Source organism: Musca autumnalis, unplaced genomic scaffold, assembly GCF_047663935.1.
Source record: "Musca autumnalis isolate F117 unplaced genomic scaffold, ASM4766393v1 scaffold_4, whole genome shotgun sequence".
Taxonomy (NCBI): Eukaryota; Metazoa; Arthropoda; class Insecta; order Diptera; family Muscidae; genus Musca; species Musca autumnalis.
In genome coordinates, this window is record NW_027411977.1 from 229,546,143 (window position 1) to 229,564,525 (window position 18,383).

The window sequence follows — 18,383 nt, forward strand, 5'->3', positions numbered from 1 at the left end:
ACAAAATATAAAAAAAAAATATTTTTAAAGAAATCAACGTATGGTGGAAAACAATTTTTTAAAACAATACGTTTTGTGGAAAAATATTTTTCATCTTTGTGTTTTATTTCAGCTCGAGTCCATATTTTGTTGTATTCAAATATTTGAATAACAACAAAATGTTTTTAAGTGGATATGAAATTGATTAGTTGCGGGTGGAGTTTCAGTTGTCACCAAACAACTTCATCAGTTCCCTTTGCCACCGACTCTGCATCGATAAACAGGTCAATAAGTCCATCCAGCAAATTAAAGAAAATGAGAAATTCGCTGTATGGCCCTTAAGCTGGTTTTCCCTACAAATTGAGTCGAACTAAAGAATTTCATATCCACCACTGTTTTTATGTCGTCTTTGCTTTGCAAAGAATACGAACATAGGAATGTTACTTCAATAAGCGGAGGTAAAACAACGAGAAAGTTGTTGTTTTTGCATTACGCATTGATCAACAAGGCTGTGCTAATGCCTATTATTGTTGTTGGCGTTTTTTATTGTTGGACTGCAGAATTTTACATCTTTGTGTTTTATTTCAGCTCAAGTCCATATTTTGTTGTGTTCAAATATATGAATAACAACAAAATGTTTTTAAGTGGATATGAAACACAAAGATGTTAAATTCTGCAGTCCAACAATAAAAACGCCAACAACAAAAAAATATTTTTTTTTAAATTTGGGAAATATTTTATTACAAAAATATTGGTAAAATGTTTAACAAAAAATGGAAAATATTTGTAAAAAAATATCGGAAAAAATGGGAAAATATGTATTAAAAAATTATTGTGAAAATACTTTTTAAAACAATTTTGGAAAAATATTTTTTAAAAAATCCAGAATATTATTTTTTAAGAACAAACAAATTGATCTGGAAAAACTGACTTGACTTCTTCGAAAGTGGTGCAGCACTTCAAGTGTGCAGCGTTTTTCTAAAAAACCTTACCTTAAATTATTTTGGTGGAAAAAAAAGATATTTTTAAAAATTAATGAAATATACATTAAACTCCTGCACACTTAAATGAGGTAGAGTGCATTTGAAGGCAGGGATCGTGGAGCAAATTATGTAATTTAGAGCTAAGCAAAATCAATTCGTTTCTTCTTAAAAATCGAACGTAACCTCAACTCTGATTTATAACTATTGTACAGAAAAAATAATATTGTCGTCCAAAAATCAAGAAAACGCTTACACATCTAAATGAGGTTAAACGTTTTTGATAGCCAGGAATGTGGACTAAAATTCGAAATTCAGGGCGCAGCAATATCAATTCGTTTGTTCTTAAAAATTGCACCTAACCTAAAATGCTTGGGGATGAAAAAATATTTTTATTAAGGACAAAGGAATTGATCCTGAGAAACGGCAAAGTTTTCTGGATTTGTGAGCATGTGACCTCTTCAAATGTGCTGTAACACTTCATGTGTGCAGTGATTTCTTAAACAAAATTTGAAAAAAACCTAACCTCAATGTTTTGTGAAAAGTTAATAATAGATATTTTCACAAAAAAATCATAAAAACCTTTGCACACCTAAATGAGCCTAAGTGCTTTTGAAAGTTGGGAATGCCGTCCAAAATTCGAAATTCAGGGTGCAGCAATATCAATTCGTTTATTCTTAATAATCGGACCTAACCTTAAATTTTGGGTTGAAAAAATAATATTTTTTTATTAAGAACAAACGAATTGATCTTGAGAAACTGCAATGTTTTCTGGATTTGTCAGCGTATGAACTCTTCAAAAGTCCTACAACACTTCATGTGTGCAGTGATTTCTTAAACAAAATTTGAACAAACCTAACCTCAAATTATGGTGCAAAATTAATAATATTTATTTTTCACGAAAAATCATGAAAAACCTGTGCACACCTGAATGAGCCTAAGCGCCTTTGATAGTTGGGAATGAGGTCTAAAATTCGAAATTCAGGGTGCAGCAATATCAATTCGTTTATTCTTAATAATCGGACCTAACCTTAAATTTTTGGTTGAAATAAATAATAATTTTTTATTAAGAACAAAGGAATTGATCCTGAGAAACGGCAACGTTTTCTGGATTTGTGAGCCTATGACCTCTTCAAAAGTGCTACAACACTTCATGTGTGCAGTGACTTCTTCAACAAAATTTTAAAAAAACCTAACCTCAAATTGTGGTGCAAAGTTAATAATATTTATTTTTCACAAAAAAAAAAAAAAAAATATTAAAACCTTTGCACACCTGAATGAGCCTATGCGCGTTTGAAAGCTGGAAATGAGGTTTAAAATTCGAAATTCAGGGTGCAGCAATATCAATTCGTTTATTCTTAATAATCGGACCTAACCTTAAATTTTGGGTTGAAATAAATAATATTTTTTTATTAGGAACAAACGAATTGATCTTGAGAAACTGCAATGTTTTCTGGATTTGTGAGCATGTGACCTCTTCAAAAGTGCTACAACACTTCATGTGTGCAGCAGTTTTCAATAGAAAATATTGAAAGAAACCTAACCTAGAGGCCTTCATTTAATGAAATTTTATTATTTCTGTAGGAATTGTGATTTTCCATCCCTGATTGTGTCCATCCCTGATGTGTCTCTTTGAGATTAATTGTTTTCTCTCCATATTACTCTCCCAAGTAAACAACATGTTCTCTCTTTATGTTTCCTCTTCTGTTTTTTGTTGTTATTAACTTGGTTTGTGACTGCCTCCCTCTCCACTGTGTGATATGTAAGTAGGTAGCTAGGTAGCTAGTTTTGGCTGCCTGACTCTGACTGACAACTGCCGGCATGTCTGTGCTACAAAATTTTTGTACAATTTACTCTTTAGTTGTCCGAAACACGTTTACGTTGCTGGAACTCGGTAAAGATACGCACGCTGTGTCATTTTCGTCGGTCGTTTGTTGTCGTCGTTGTCGTTTACTTGATTAAGTTGTGAACGCAAAACATTTTCGTATTAAGCCAAATAACAACTACACCATACCGGGCCAAAATCAAACAAACCATAAGAAAAAGAAACGAATTAAGAAAGAAAAACCCGTTGTTGTCTTATAAAAAACGACGCTTTTCCACAATTTAAAGTGAGCAGCTCAGCGCTCCTCTTGGTTGTTTTGAATTGCATTTTTTGTTGTTGTTGTTGCTGTTGCTGAATTGGATTGGGTGCCGCCACCGGGCCCATTAAAAAATTGTTCAAAATTTCACACATAAGGTTAAAGTACGTAAAAAACAAGTGGTTTTTCAATTTAAGTTGCTTCTTGAGAAGTCATAATTAAGAAATAATATTTTTTAATGGCTTGGAAAAAGGGTGCCACCTTATTATTCCGGGGAAAACATAATTAAAGAAAAATAAAAAATATAATAAAAAATATTAAAGTGAAATTGATTAAATAATCATTAAAATTGTAGCTTAAAATTTATAAGGCTTCTCGATACCCCCGAAAAAAACGAAGAAGCAAGAAAAAGAAACAAGCAATAACGAGGAGAAGTAAAAAATCCAAAAAACTATGTGCATTAATTTCGGTATTTCGATGATTTTAAGTTATAAATTATGGATGAATTTCAAATGAAAATTGAAGTGAATTTTTGCCATAACTCCCAAACACCATCCACAGATAAATAAATATTAGTCCATCTGTCGGTTTGCTGTGTTACACATGAAAGTGTTTTTGTTTTTTTTTTTTAATTCACATAATTTATTTATTTGTCTCTATTTGTCGGAAACGGAAGTTGTGCCAATTTTTATAAAGTTTTGTTTTGTTGTTGTTTTTTGTTAAATTTTTTATTACAATTTTTTGTTGGTGTATTGTGTGTGTTTTTTGTGGAATGTTGCACTCTTGTTTTTGTAAAATATGTGGTGGCTTAATTAAGAGAAATTAATTTTTTCGCCGCTTTTTTGTTTAGCCACAGTTTTGGCCGACCAATATTTGTTTTGTTTTAATTACTTTCATTACTAAAACAAAAAAATAAATAAATAAATAAATAAATAAATAAATAAATAAATAAATAAAAAAAGTGTTATGGTTAAATGCAGCTGAAAGTCTAAAATGCTATTTGTGAAATTTGTATAATTGTTTAAATATTTTTGAAATTTTTACAAAAAATTAAAAATGTGATTTATAAAATTAATTTACAAAAATTAGTGAAAAACATGATATTGCTTGCACACTTAAGTGAGGTGAATTGTGTTGGAAAGTCGAGATTCGACACTATTTTTTGACATTTATATCCAAACCATATCAATTCGTTTTTTCTTAAAAATCAAACATAAACTCAAATTTATTGTTTAAAAAATTAAAAATGTATTTTTATAAACAAACGAATTGATCATAATGAACCATTATATTTTCCCGATTTAGGAGTATCTCACCTTTCAAATGGAGATCGAAACTTTCATGTGTGCAATAATTTTTAACACAAAATAAAAATAAAATCTAACCTAAAAAATAAACAAAAATAACTTTTTTCAAGAAAACAGTGAAAAGTTATTAATATTTATTTTTCAAAAAAAAAAACAAAAAAAAAAAAATAAAAAAAAATCATGAAAACCTTTGCACACCTAAATGAGCCTAAGCGTGTTTGATAGTTGGGAATGAGGACTAAAATCCGAAATTCAGGGTGCAGCAATATCAATTCGTTTATTCTTAATAATCGGACCTAACCTTAAATTTTGAGTTGAAATAAATAATATTTTTTATTAAGTACAAACGAATTGATCATGATGAAGCATGATATTTTCCGGTTTTACGAGTATCTCATCTTTCAAATGGAGATCGAACCCTGTATGTGTGCAATAATTTTTAACACAAAATAAAAATAAAACCTAACCTAAAAAAATAAACAAAAATAATTTTTTGTCAAGAAAATACTGAAAACGGTTGCACACTTAAGTGAGGCAAATTGCATTGAAAAGCCGGCATACTGCACTAATTTCTAAAATTTACCACTAAGCTAAATCAATTCGTTTGATCTTAAAAATCAAACATAACCTCAAATCTATTGTTATACAAATAATTCATATTTTTTATAAACAAACTAATTGGTCCTGATGAATCATGATTTTTTTCGGATTTGGCAGTAACTCATCTTTAATTTCTGGAGATCAAACCTTTTTTGTGTGCCGCAATTTTTAACACAAAATTAAAAAAAAACCTAACCTAAAAAAATAAGTAAAAAATCAAAATATTTAAATCTAATCAAGAAAACAGTGAAAACCGTTACATACTTAAGTGAGATAAATTACATTGGCAAGTCTGAACCCTTGACTAAAATATGAAATTTTTCCCAAAGGGATATCAATTCGTTTATTCTTAAAAATCGGAACTAACCTAAAAATTTTTAGTAGAAAAAAATTTAAAAAATACTATTTAAAAATTATTTAAATCATGAAAACCAGTGCACACTTCAATGGGACCAAGCGTATTTGAAAGCCGGGAATGTGGACTAATTTATGTAATTTGCGGCATAACAATATCAATTCGTTTGTTCTTAAAAATCGGACATAACCTAAAATTTTCATTTATAAAAATAAATATTATTTTTTTACTAAAAACTGTTGCACACTTAAGTGAGAATAATTGCATTGAAATACCGATATCCTGTACTAATTTCTAAAATTTACCGCAAAGCCAAATCAATTCGTTTATTCTTAAAAATCGAACATAACCTAAAATTTCTGATTAAAAAATAAAAATATATTTTTTTATGAACAAACGAATTGATCATGATGAACTATGATATTTTTTTTGGATTTGGGAGTAACACATGTCTGTAATAAAGGTGAAACTGTTTATGTGTAGAGCAATTTTTAATGCAAAATTAAAATAAAACCTAACCTAAAAAATAAAAAATATCTTTCTCAAAAAAAAAACAAAAAAAAAAAAAAAAAACAAGTAGAGAAAACGGCTGCACACTTAAGTGAGACGAATTGCATTGGCAAGTCTGAACCCTTGACTAAAATATGAAATTTAGTGCTAAGCAAAATCAATTCGTTTATTCTTAAAAATCGGACCTAACCTAAAAATTGTTGGAAAAATAAAAATTACAAAATATTATTTGAAACATGAAAAACCTTTGCACACTACAATGAGACCAAGCGTATTTGAAAGCCGGGAATGTCAACTAATTTATGTAATTTACGGCTTAACAATATCAATTCGTTTGTTCTTAAAAATCGGACATAACCTAAAATTTCCATTTATAAAAATAAATATTATTTTTTTTTACTCCAAACTGTTGCACACTTAAGTGAGAATAACTGCATTGAAATACCTATATCCTGTTCTAATTTCTAAAATTTACCTTGAAGCAAAATCAATTCGTTTATACTTAAAAATCGAACATAACCTAACTTTTCTGATTAAAAAAAAAAATATTTTTTTATAAACAAACGAATTTATTATAATGAACTATGATATTTGTTGGATTTGGGAGTAACGGCATCTGTGAAATAAAGGTGAAATTGTTAATGTGTTTTTCAATTTTTAAGACAAAAAATAAAATAAAACCTAACCTAAAAAATAATAAAAATATATTTTTTCAAAAAAGAACAAAAAAACTAATTGAGAAAACGGCTGCACACTTAAGTGAAACGAAATGCATTGGCAAGTCTTGGTAAAATATCTTGGCAAAATATGAAATTTAGCGCTAAGCAAAATCAATTCGTTTGTTCTTAAAAATCAGGCCCAACCTATGAATTTGCAGTAAAAAAATATTATTTAAAAAATTATTTAAATCATGAAAATCTTTGCACACTTGAATGGGGCCAAGTACACTTGAAAGTCGGGAATTTGGACTAATTTATTTAATAAACGGCTTAATAATATCATTTCGTTTGTTCTTAATAATCGGACCTAACCTTAAATTTTGTGGTGAAATAATATTAAAAAATTTTATCAAAAAAATCTTAAATCATAAAAACCTTTGCACACTTGAATGGGACCAAGCGTATTTAAAAGTCGGGAATGTGGACTAATTTATGTAACTTACGGCTCAACAATATCAATTAGTTTGTTCTTAATAATCGGACCTAACCTTAAAATTGGTTGTGATATAATATGAAAAAATATTATTAAAAAATTGTTTAAGTCGTAAAAACATTTGCACACCTATCGAACGATAGATGGCCTATGAGCCCATCTATCGAACGAGATAGATGGCCTATGAGCCCATCTATCGAACGAGATAGATGGCCATTGAGCCCATCTATCGAACGATAGATGGCCATTGAGACCATCTATCGAAAGATAGATGGCCTATGAGCCCATCTATCGAATGATAGATGGCCTATGAGCCCATCTATCGCTGGATAGATGGGCTCAAAGGCCATCTATCCCTGGATAGATGGGCTCAAAGGCCATCTATCGCTGGATAGATGGGCTCAAAGGCCGTCTATCGCTGGATAGATGGGCTCAACGGCCATCTATCGCTGGATAGATGGGCTCAAAGGCCATCTATCGCTGGATGGATGGGCTCAAAGGCCATCTATCGCTGGATAGATAGGCTCAAAGGCCGTCTATCGCTGGATAGATGGGCTCAAAGGCCATCTATCGCTGGATAGATGGGCTCAAAGGCCATCTATCGCTGGATGGATGGGCTCAAAGGCCATCTATCGCTGGATAGATAGGCTCAAAGGCCATCTATCGCTGGATAGATGGGCTCAAAGGCCATCTATCGCTGGATAGATGGGCTCAAAGGCCATCTATCGCTGGATAGATGGGCTCAAAGGCCGTCTATCGCTGGATAGATGGGCTCAACGGCCATCTATCGCTGGATAGATGGGCTCAAAGGCCATCTATCGCTGGATGGATGGGCTCAAAGGCCATCTATCGCTGGATAGATAGGCTCAAAGGCCGTCTATCGCTGGATAGATGGGCTCAAAGGCCATCTATCGCTGGATAGATGGGCTCAAAGGCCATCTATCGCTGGATGGATGGGCTCAAAGGCCATCTATCGCTGGATAGATAGGCTCAAAGGCCATCTATCGCTGGATAGATGGGCTCAAAGGCCATCTATCGCTGGATAGATGGGCTCAAAGGCCATCTATCGCTGGATGGATGGGCTCAAAGGCCATCTATCGCTGGATAGATAGGCTCAAAGGCCATCTATCGCTGGATAGATGGGCTCAAAGGCCATCTATCGCTGGATAGATGGGCTCAAAGGCCATCTATCGTTGGATAGATGGGCTCAAAGGCCATCTATCGTTGGATAGGTGGGCTCAAAGGCCATCTATCGTTGGATAGATGGGCTCAAAGGCCATCTGTCGTTGGATAGATGGGCTCAAAGGCCATCTATCGTTGGATAGATGGGCTCAAAGGCCATCTATCGTTGGATAGATGGGCTCAAAGGCCATCTATCACTGGATAGATGGGCTCAAAGGCCATCTATCACTGGATAGATGGGCTCAAAGGCCATCTATCGTTGGATAGATGGGCTCAAAGGCCATCTATCGTTGGATAGATGGGCTCAAAGGCCATCTATCGTTGGATAGATGGGCTCAAAGGCCATCTATCGTTGGATAGATGGGCTCAAAGGCCATCTATCGTTGGATAGATGGGCTCAAAGGCCATCTATCGTTGGATAGATGGGCTCAAAGGCCATCTATCGTTGGATAGATGGGCTCAAAGGCCATCTATCGTTGGATAGATGGGCTCAAAGGCCATCTATCGATGGATAGATGGGCTCAAAGGCCATCTATCGTTGGATAGATGGGCTCAAAGGCCATCTATCGTTGGATAGATGGGCTCAAAGGCCATCTATCGTTGGATAGATGGGCTCAAAGGCCATCTATCGTTGGATAGATGGGCTCAAAGGCCATCTATCGTTGGATAGATGGGCTCAAAGGCCATCTATCGTTGGATAGATGGGCTCAAAGGCCATCTATCGTTGGATAGATGGGCTCAAAGGCCATCTATCGTTGGATAGATGGGCTCAAAGGCCATCTATCGTTGGATAGATGGGCTCAAAGGCCATCTATCGTTGGATAGATGGGCTCAAAAGCCGTCTATCGCTGGATAGATGGGCTCAAAGGCCATCTATCGCTGGATAGATGGGCTCAAAGGCCATCTATCGCTGGATGGATGGGCTCAAAGGCCATCTATCGCTGGATAGATAGGCTCAAAGGCCATCTATCGCTGGATAGATGGGCTCAAAGGCCATCTATCGTTGGATAGATGGGCTCAAAGGCCATCTATCGTTGGATAGATGGGCTCAAAGGCCATCTATCGTTGGATAGATGGGCTCAAAGGCCATCTATCGTTGGATAGATGGGCTCAAAGGCCATCTATCGTTGGATAGGTGGGCTCAAAGGCCATCTATCGTTGGATAGATGGGCTCAAAGGCCATCTGTCGTTGGATAGATGGGCTCAAAGGCCATCTATCGTTGGATAGATGGGCTCAAAGGCCATCTATCGTTGGATAGATGGGCTCAAAGGCCATCTATCGTTGGATAGATGGGCTCAAAGGCCATCTATCACTGGATAGATGGGCTCAAAGGCCATCTATCACTGGATAGATGGGCTCAAAGGCCATCTATCACTGGATAGATGGGCTCAAAGGCCATCTATCACTGGATAGATGGGCTCAAAGGCCATCTATCACTGGATAGATGGGCTCAAAGGCCATCTATCACTGGATAGATGGGCTCAAAGGCCATATATCACTGGATAGATGGGCTCACAGGCCATCTATCACTGGATAGATGGGCTCACAGGCCATCTATCGTTGGATAGATGGGCTCAAAGGCCATCTATCGCTGAATAGATGGGCTCAAGGTCACCTATCTTTGGATATGTAGGCACAAATGCCAGCTATCGTAGGCTAGATGGGCTTAGGACCAACTATAATTGGATAGATGGACTCAAAAGCCACCGTGGTGCAATGGTATGCACACCCGCCTTGCACACATAAGGTCGTGGGTTCGATTCCCCGACCAGGCAACATCAAAACCCTTTTCAACGGTGGCAAAAATACCCCTCAGTAATGTTGGCTACATTTCCTGAGTATTTCAGCCATGTAAAACTTCTCTACAAAAGTGGTGTCTTAGACACGCCGTTCGGACTCGGCGATAAACTGTAGGTCCCATATCATTGAGCTAATATGAATCGGGGTGCACTCACTGATATGAGAGAAGTCTCCCTTGTCCCCTATGGGATGTTTGTGGAACAATTATTATTATTACTCAAAAGCCATTTATATTTGGCTCGATGTTCTCAAAAGCCATCTACCGGCGGATAGACGTAGTCTATATACAGACTACGTTTATTTCGTGTATAAAGACGACATTCATCTCATTTTTAAAGATTCTCCTTCCTCTCCTATAACACTTTTTCTAAACATTTAATGAGTTTTGATAAATTTAATGTTCCACCCTAATAACTATGTATCTAATTAGAAATGACTTTTTCATTATTCTTCATTCATAAATTAAATTATCACAAATAAATGAATGAAAAACAACAACAACGTGACATATAGAGATCTTTTGGTGGTGATTTCATGACAATATGTTTTTGAAGAGAAAAAAACTTGAACACAATTTTATTGCAACTTGTCATAGTTTAGTTTAAGAATATAAGCTCATGTGAGATATCAAATGTGGGTATTACACAATTGCACACAATAAAATTCTATAATTTTTGCAATCATAAATCATATTGTATAATTCATTCACATATTTTTTGGTATAATTTAAAGTACTTTATTTTTGTTACATTATTAAAAAAAAAAAACTTTACAATGGAAGCTTTTTTCCAATATATTATTTGTGTTGTTTTTTGTCTCTTTTGTTTTTGTTTTTATTTTCATTTTTTATTTTGTTTTATTTTTTGTATTTTATTTTCATTTGTTGTTTTTTTTTCTTATTACAACGTTTATGATTTTGTTACAAATAGAAGAAGAAGCGAAAAAAAGCTCATTGTAGAGCTGTTATTGTTGCGCTTTGTTGATTAATAACTTTCATTGTGAAAATTTTGTTTTTGTTGTGTTTGAAATTGAACAACAAAATCCACTGGAAATCAGAGCACACTGAGACACACACAGACGTACACGTGAAAAAAGAAGAGTTAAATCATGTTGAAATTGCTTTACAAAACATAGTCATTAAATGTAATTAATGAGTATTTAACTATTTACACACATGCACCGACACATAATCTAGTAAGCGCGCTTATTAGCTGGATTTGAGTAATTATTTTCCTTGAAATATAATGGGAAAATATATTGATGAAACATTATTTATTACCTCAATATATAAAGACTTACATCCAGTTATTTATCAAGAATGCCTTTTAGCCATATGAAAATAAAGTCTACTTTGTGGTGGTCCAAGATTTGCGCTATTGGAAAATTGAAAGACTCACTCCGACTATAAAGAAAAACATGTTGTGGTCATTGGGAACGCCTCATAGATATGAAAGACATCCCTGTAGTCGAATAAGAAAATGTAAAAGTCTCCATTATTCTGGTCATCGTTAAATCGTCTAAAGACTCCTTCCAACTCGCCTAAAAACTCCCTCGAACTCCTCTAAAGACTCCCTGCAACTAGTCTATAAAGACACCCCACTGATCCACCGTAAATACTCCCTTTTTGTCGTCTTTCGTAGTGGATAGATGCGATATCCTTACACTGGAAGTCATATATGGATCTTTATTGACTCGCAAAACAAAACTTGTATTGAAAAAAGAACAATTTTCAGCTACGATACTCCTAGCTAAGTTCTCTAAGAGTTTCGTGGTGATACTGTAAATTGTCTAGTTTTCAAAACAGTTTTGGTTTTTGAAATCCCTTCAGAAATGAGGGAGTTATGGCAAATTTTCCAAATTAAGCCATAATTATTATTAGTCATACGTACCCATAGTCAATATTTGAAAATTCGATAACCCTGAAGAAATTACATCTAGAAAATATTAAAACATACAATATAGATGGCAATATGATAATCTATGGATAGACGGGCCGTATGGTCATCCATCTATAGTTGGATAGATGGGCTCAAAGAACATCTATCGTTGGATAGGCCATCTATCATTGGATAGATGCGCTCAAGAGGCCATCTATCGTTGGAAAAATGTGCTCAAGGGCCATCTATCGGTGGATAGATGGGCCCAAATGCCATCTGTCGTTGGATAGATGGGCTCAAATGCCATCTATAGCTGGATAGATGGGCTGAAAGGCCATCTATCGCTGGATAGATGGGCTGAAAGGCCATCTATCGCTGGATAGATGGGCTGAAAGGCCATCTATCGCTGAATAGATGGGCTGAAAGGCCATCTATCGTTGGATAAATGGGCTGAAAGACCATCAATCGTTAGATAAATGGGCTGAAAGGCCTATCGTTGGATAGATGAGCTGAAATGACATCTATCGTTGGATAGATGGGCTGAAAGGACATCTATCGTTGGATAGATGGGCTCAAAGGCCATCTATCGTTGGATAGATGGGCTCAAAGGCCATCTATCGTTGGATAGATGGGCTCAAAGGCCATCTATCGCTGGATAGATGGGCTGAAAGGCCATGGGCTCAAAGACCACCTATCGTGATGGGCAGAATCTATCGTTGTATAGATGGGCTGAAAGGCCATCTATAGTTGCATAGATGGGCTGAAAGGCCATTTATAGTTGCATAGATGGGCTGAAAGGCCATCTATCGTTGGGTAGATGAGCTGAAAGGCCATCTATTGTTGGATACATGGGCTCAAAGGCCATCTATCGTTGGATAGATGGGCTCAAAGGCCATCTATCGTTGGATAGATGGGCTCAAAGGCCATCTATCGTTGGATAGATGGGCTCAAAGGCCATCTATCGTTGGATAGATGGGCTCAAAGGCCATCTATCGTTGGATAGATGGGCTCAAAGGCCATCTATCGTTGGATAGATGGGCTCAAAGGCCATCTATCGTTGGATAGATGGGCTCAAAGGCCATCTATCGTTGGATAGATGGGCTCAAAGGCCATCTATCGTTGGATAGATGGGCTCAAAGGCCATCTATCGTTGGATAGATGGGCTCAAAGGCCATCTATCATTGGATAGATGGGCTGAAAGGCTCCGACTAATATTGTGTGGGGTCTGAAAGGCCATCTATCGTTGGATAGATGGACTCAAAGGCCATCTATCGTTGGATAGATGGACTCAAAGGCCATCTATCGTTGGATAGATGGACTCAAAGGCCATCTATCGTTGGATAGATGGGCTCAAAGGCCATCTATCGTTGGATAGATGGGCTCAAAGGCCATCTATCGTTGGATAGATGGGCTCAAAGGCCATTTATCGTTGGATAGATGGGCTCAAAGGCCATCTATCGTTGGATAGATGGGCTCAAAGGCCATCTATCGTTGGATAGATGGGCTCAAAGGCCATCTATCGTTGGATAGATGGGCTCAAAGGCCATCTATCGTTGGATAGATGGGCTCAAAGGCCATCTATCGTTGGATAGATGGGCTCAAAGGCCATCTATCGTTGGATAGATGGGCTCAAAGGCCATCTATCGTTGGATAGATGGGCTCAAAGGCCATCTATCGTTGGATAGATGGGCTCAAAGGCCATCTATCGTTGGATAGATGGGCTCAAAGGCCATCTATCGTTGGATAGATGGGCTCAAAGGCCATCTATCGTTGGATAGATGGGCTCAAAGGCCATCTATCGTTGGATAGATGGGCTCAAAGGCCATCTATCGTTGGATAGATGGGCTCAAAGGCCATCTATCGTTGGATAGATGGGCTCAAAGGCCATCTATCGTTGGATAGATGGGCTCAAAGGCCATCTATCGTTGGATAGATGGGCTCAAAGGCCATCTATCGTTGGATAGATGGGCTCAAAGGCCATCTATCGTTGGATAGATGGGCTCAAAGGCCATCTATCGTTGGATAGATGGGCTCAAAGGCCATCTATCGTTGGATAGATGGGCTCAAAGGCCATCTATCGTTGGATAGATGGGCTCAAAGGCCATCTATCGTTGGATAGATGGGCTCAAAGGCCATCTATGGTTGGATAGATGGGCTCAAAGGCCATCTATCTTTGGATAGATGGGCTCAAAGGCCATCTATCGTTGGATAGATGGGCTGGCACATCTATCGTTGGATAGATGGGCTGGCACATCTATCGTTGGATAGATGGGCTCAAAGGCCATCTATCGTTGGATAGATGGGCTCAAAGGCCATCTATCGTTGGATAGATGGGCTCAAAGGCCATCTATCGTTGGATAGATGGGCTCAAAGGCCATCTATCGTTGAATAGATGGGCTCAAAGGCCATCTATCGTTGGATAGATGGGCTCAAAGGCCATCTATCGTTGGATAGATGGGCTCAAAGGCCATCTATCGTTGGATAGATGGGCTCAAAGGCTATCTATCGTTGAATAGATGGGCTCAAAGGCCATCTATCTTTGGATAGATGGGCTCAAAGGCCATCTATCTTTGGATAGATGGGCTCAAAGGCCATCTATCGTTGGATAGATGGGCTGGCACATCTATCGTTGGATAGATGGGCTCAAAGGCCATCTATCGTTGGATAGATGGGCTCAAAGGCCATCTATCGTTGGATAGATGGGCTCAAAGGCCATCTATCGTTGGATAGATGGGCTCAAAGGCCATCTATCGTTGGATAGATGGGCTCAAAGGCCATCTATCGTTGGATAGATGGGCTCAAAGGCCATCTATCGTTGGATAGATGGGCTCAAAGTCCATCTATCGTTGGATAGATGGGCTCAAAAGCCATCTATCGTTGGATAGATGGGCTCAAAGGCCAGCTATCGTTGGATAGATGGGCTCAAAGGCCATCTATCGTTGGATAGATGGGCTCAAAGGCCATCTATCGTTGGATAGATGGGCCCAAAGGCCAGCTATCGCTGGATTGATGGGCTCAAAGGCCATCTATCAGTGGATTGATGGGCTCAAAGGCCATCTATCGTTGGATAGATGGGCTCAAAGGCCATCTATCGTTGGATAGATGGGCTCAAAGGCCATCTATCGTTGGATAGATGGGCTCAAAGGCCATCTATCGTTGGATAGATGGGCTCAAAGGCCATCTATCGTTGGATAGATGGGCTCAAAGGCCATCTATCGTTGGATAGATGGGCTCAAAGGCCATCTATCGTTGGATAGATGGGCTCAAAGGCCATCTATCGTTGGATAGATGGGCTCAAAGGCCATCTATCGTTGGATAGATGGGCTCAAAGGCCATCTATCGTTGGATAGATGGGCTCAAAGGCCATCTATCGTTGGATAGATGGGCTCAAAGGCCATCTATCGTTGGATAGATGGGCTCAAAGGCCATCTATCGTTGGATATATGGGCTCAAATGCCATCTATCGTTGGATAGATGGGCTCAAAGGCCATCTATCGTTGGATAGATGGGCTCAAAGGCCATCTATCGTTGGATAGATGGGCTCAAAGGCCATCTATCGTTGGATAGATGGGCTCAAAGGCCATCTATCGTTGGATAGATGGGCTCAAAGGCCATCTATCGTTGGATAGATGGGCTCAAAGGCCATCTATCGTTGGATAGATGGGCTCAAAGGCCATCTATCGTTGGATAGATGGGCTCAAAGGCCATCTATCGTTGGATAGATTGGCTCAAAGGCCATCTATCGTTGGATAGATGGGCTCAAAGGCCATCTATCGTTGGATAGATTGGCTCAAAGGCCATCTATCGTTGGATAGATGGGCTCAAAGGCCATCTATCGTTGGATAGATGGACTCAAAGGCCATCTATCGTTGGATAGATGGGCTCAAAGGCCATCTATCGTTGGATAGATGGGCTCAAAGGCCATCTATCGTTGGATAGATGGGCTCAAAGGCCATCTATCGTTGGATAGATGGGCTCAAAGGCCATCTATCGTTGGATAGATGGGCTCAAAGGCCATCTATCGTTGGATAGATGGGCTCAAAGGCCATCTATCGTTGGATAGATGGGCTCAAAGGCCATCTATCGTTGGATAGATGGGCTCAAAGGCCATCTATCGTTGGATAGATGGGCTCAAAGGCCATCTATCGTTGGATAGATGGGCTCAAAGGCCATCAATTAAATAGTAATGAGAATGCCTATAGATTTCTGAAGTTTGCTTAAAATTATTATTGGATACTTTACTAAAGTTATCATAGCTCGAAAATTTGTGAAAGGATTTCAAATATAGAAAATATTATAGAAATTAGACATTTTAAAGTAATACCCACCAATTTTGTTAACAATGGGTGAAGCAATAAAACTAAAAAAAAACACATTTTTAAATAAATGACATTAGAGCGTATGACTGATATTAATTTTGCGAGTTTTTATTGAAATGACCATAACTCCCCTATTTATGAAGGGATTTTCAATATCTAAACTGTTTTTGAAACTTGAGATTTCAATGGAATATATATCCAGTGTTTAAAGAAGTGAAGAAATAAATAGTAGTAACAAAAAACAAAACTAAATAGTAGTAAAAAATCTTAGAGATTTCTGAAGTTTGTCTAGATCTTTAATTTTTTAGCACTTTTTGTATCTTCAAAGACAATTAGTTTGCAGCCTAAAAAGAAGTCATTAAATTACATTGTGAATTTGTTTAAATCTACAATCTCTGATGGTGTGAATGTAACAAACGAACGAAAAAACCGCAACAAATCAACGCCTGAGATAAAAAAAACGCGTACGTGTAAAAAACATGTACATATGTACGTACATACATGGCACAGTCAACACTTCAACTCAAGGCAAACTCGCACAGGCTTAATGATGATAATAATAATACCGACAACAACAAAATAACGCACAACAAGCAAAAAAATGCATTTTGCGGTTTTGTTAATTTTAGAAGTAAAAGAAAAAACTTAAATAAAATAACAAGAAGGAGATGTACGAGCAAAACGCAAAAACCATTAACTTTAAATAATGCAGTTAGGAAAAAACCCCGGCAATGTTATCACAGCTATTCTCACACAATGATAGCAAAAAAGATGGTACCATATTAGATTTTAATCTTTAGGATGGCATGGAACGACTGGTGAACCAAACATCAAGACAACAAATAATGGAGCTAGACGCCAAAGTAAATGTTTAACTTTTAATGGCAATGAAATGTGAATGAAGGCAAAGAAAAAAGACGTTGACAATATGCTGTATTAACGTCATCGCCACCGGAGCAAATTATCAATGGAAGGGCAACATGAATGGTTAGCGAGCATCTTGATCTCATATCATCAAATGTCAAGCAAAAGAAATTAAACTGTAACAAAAATTCCCAAAATCAAACAATAGTATGTGAAGAAAGATTTGATAATTCCTCTGTTGTTGTTTTCTTTTCACATTCACACAATTTATTGTTTGTAATAATAGAAAGAAAAAAACTGTTTGTTATCTAAGCAAGCAATCGAAAACTACAGATTAGAGTCTTATCTTTGGAGAAATTGTATCAGAAAAATAAAAATGAAATGAACATTTTCTATTCGTCTTGGCCTAATCTTTACAATCGCTAATAGGGTTGCCAGTTTGAACACCAATTTGGTAAACAAGTGTTGACGACGAAAAGTGCTTAAGTAATACTTAAGCTTTTGATCTATTAGATAATATTGCGGCATATTTGGTTACTCAAATGACCAGCTTAAGTCATTCCAAAATAACATTGACCTGAATAGTTAACTGCTTCTACTGTTGGTTTAGCGTTTTTGGTCATTTAAAGTGATTAATGAATGACAAATAGCTGTTAAATAACTTTTAAGAATTGTAAGTAATTAAAGAGGAAATTTGAATAAAAACATCTGGGAGAAAAAAATCTGAAACTTGAAATAAAAATAGATTTTTAAAAACATTGTTAAAAATCAAAATGGTCTTTAATGGCGGGTTTCACTAAGACGATTCGAATTCAAATGCGTTCGAACTACAAATAAAATACTCAACAACAGGAAGAAGAATCGAGATTTTAACAAAAAATATTGTTGGAAATCCACGACTTTTCCAAAGACAATCCTTATTAAATATTAACATATTTTCGGTATATAAATTTCTTCATTCCGAAACAGTTTCCTTTATGAAAATACATTAATAAATAAGGAAATTATGATTATTTTTCCAAAAATATCAAATAATTAATAATTATAGTTATACGCCCTCAAGTCCAAAATATGTATATAAATCAATAAAAATCTATAAATGTGCACCGATTTTATTCCAAGATTCTTCGAAATAAGCTCTAAATAATCTTAAAAATCTTGAAAAACGGGCAAAAGAATAGTGACTTTAATAAAAAATATATTGTTTTTTAATATTGTCGGAAATCCATCTCTTTTCCAAATATAAACTCATATTAATGTAAACATATTTTCAGTACACAATTTTCCCTGAAATCTCTTGATTCTAAAACAGTTTTAATTATGAAAATCCACCAATAAATAAGAAAGTTATGATTATTTTTAAAAAATATCAAATA

The 18,383-nt window shown here is 36.5% G+C and overlaps 1 protein-coding gene across 7 annotated transcripts in view; it reads left to right on the forward strand.

Annotated features, from left to right (window-relative positions):
- Window positions 1-18,383, forward strand: part of nuf (rab11 family-interacting protein nuf) — a 278,513-nt gene that overhangs the window by 116,714 nt on the left and 143,416 nt on the right. Inside the window, exon 1 of one of the 7 annotated variants that reach the window (XM_073981427.1) lies at window positions 2,812-3,204. The exons of 5 other annotated variants lie outside the window; for them this stretch is intronic. The gene's annotated coding sequence lies outside the window, so the exon portion shown is untranslated. Of the gene's footprint in view, window positions 1-2,811; window positions 3,205-18,383 lie in introns of those variants that run through there. One more of the 7 variants, XM_073981429.1, reaches the window with a different exon arrangement.